At 40.0% G+C, this 2,219-nt stretch overlaps 1 pseudogene; it reads right to left on the minus strand.

The window, feature by feature from the left end:
- Positions 1 to 1,645: 1,645 nt before the first annotated feature.
- On the minus strand, positions 1,646 to 1,951 carry LOC102834589 (annotated as a pseudogene).
- Between the last annotated feature and the right edge of the window lie 268 nt (positions 1,952 to 2,219).

Consider the following 2,219-nt stretch of genomic DNA (forward strand, 5'->3'; position numbering starts at 1 on the left):
GCGTCCTCTTCTGAATCCAGCTTGAATTTCTGGAAGCTCCCTGTAGTTGTACTGTTGCACCTTTTTAAATTATCTTCAGCAAAATTTTATTTGCATGTTATAGTAATAATATTGTTTGATGATTTCTGCATTCCATTGGGTCACTTTTCTTTAAATGGGAACAAATATGGATCCCTTTCAATTATTAGGGCAGGCAGTCTTGAAATTAGTCTTCCAAATTACTTGACAGATGGATGAGTACTTCCAGTGCTGCATCAGTTTGTCGAAACGTTTCCATTTGTAGTCCATTAATTCCTGGAGCCTTGTTTTGTTTTTTGTTTTTTTTGCCAATGCCTTCAGTGTAGCTTGAATTCTTCCTTCAACCCCATCAGTTCTTGATCATATGCTACATCTTGAAATGGCTGAGTACCAACCAATTCTTTTGGTACAGTGACTGTATATTCCTCCCATTTTCTTTTGATAATTCCTGCATCGCTCAGTATTCTACCCATGTTGTTCTTGTTAAGTGCCATTGAGTCAGTTCTGACTCATACTGACCCTGTATATGGTTTCTGAGGACTAGCTGGTAAGTTTGAACCACCAACCTTGCAGTTCAAACTGATCTTGTACTCAAGCCCTTACCCTATTGAGCCACACCAGGACTCCATTCTGTCAATTTGTTCTCGGAGTTGTTGTTAAGTGCCATGGAGTTGGTTCTGACACATAACGACCCTGTATAGGGTTTCCAAAGAACAGCTGGTGAGTTTGAACCACCAACCTTGAGGTTCAAACCAACATGAGATTTAATGCTTATCCTATGGTGCCACACCAGGACTGTCCATAGAATCCTTTAAAATTGCAACCCAAAGCTTGGATTTTCCCATAAATTCTTTCAGATTGAAAAATGCTGATTGTGTTTTCCCCTTTTGGCTTCAGGTCTTTATACATATATATATATTATTTGTTTGTTTTGTTGGAACAATCCAGCAAAATAAAATTCCCATTTATTGTTGGACAGCATTGTTTCACACATACATCAAACAGGCCCCCCAAAATAAACAGCAACTTTATAGACACACACACACACAAAGGAAAATAAACTTTATCTTTGGCTTTTTTTAACCATCTCATATAAACCAACTACTTATATAGTACAGCTAAGTACATACACAAAAAAGTTACTGGAATGCTCGGAATAAGAGTAATTTTTGTTGTTGTTGTTTTTGCTTTTTTTTTTACAAAGTTTTTTATTTTTCTCCTTTAAGATTATAAAGAACATGGTCACACCACAAGTAAAGACAGAATTAGGACAGAGAACGCTCCAAAGTCTGATTTGGTCATCCAAGATCATTAAAAATGGCTGACCCCCTAACAATATGTACAAAAATATAAAATGTAAATAAAAAATACAAACAAATTTTCCTTTTAAAAGTGCTTTTAAGTAAAAAGCAGTGCCTTTGAAGTTTTGGTTCTTTTTTCTCCCCTGTTGCAAACTCACGTTGTGGTTTTGGTTGGGTGGTGAGCACATGTTTTCTGCGGGTGGCGCTGCCCAAAGTGGGCTGGTGGGACTCTACTTGAAGGTGACCACGTTTAGCTTCTTAGACGGGAAGTGTTGGGTAATAGGTCACAGTGGTCTTTTTAAATTTAACTTTTCCTTTTTTGCTGTCTAGTCATCCTCATCGGTCTTCTGCTTCCTGGTGTCAACATCATCATCCTCATCATCTTCAGCTGCCTGTCTGCCCATAGCTGCCTCAGCCTCCTCATCTTCATCTCCATCTTGTTCCTCACCATCACCTTCTTCCTCTTCCTAGTCTACCTCATTGTCAGTCTCCAGTTCCCCATTTTCCTCGTTCTCAGTGTTCCCATTAGTGGGTGGGTCTCTTTCATTTTCTGTTTCCTCCACAACCTCCTTCTTCTCCTTTAAGTCCTTGGTGGTGATTTCAGAGCTGGTGCCCACAGCCATGTCTGACATGATGGGGCAAGCCGGTGATCTGATACAGAGGATGACAAAGAGAGTGCGAATTCGGGAACAAAGAGAGCTGCCAGAGTACGCAGAGGCGGAGGTGGCTTCGGGAAGCAGGGAGCCAGACAGGGGACAAAGCAAAGATGGCTTTTCAGAGCAGCCAGTGGGACCTTTCTATATATTTTTAATAATACATGACTTTACCTTCTCTTTGGCATTTTTTGTTCCGTTCTTCTACTTCCTGATTTCTTCTAGTTGCTTTAGCTTCTCTATGGTC

Source organism: Chrysochloris asiatica, unplaced genomic scaffold, assembly GCF_000296735.1.
Source record: "Chrysochloris asiatica unplaced genomic scaffold, ChrAsi1.0 scaffold00002, whole genome shotgun sequence".
Classification (NCBI taxonomy): domain Eukaryota; kingdom Metazoa; phylum Chordata; class Mammalia; order Afrosoricida; family Chrysochloridae; genus Chrysochloris; species Chrysochloris asiatica.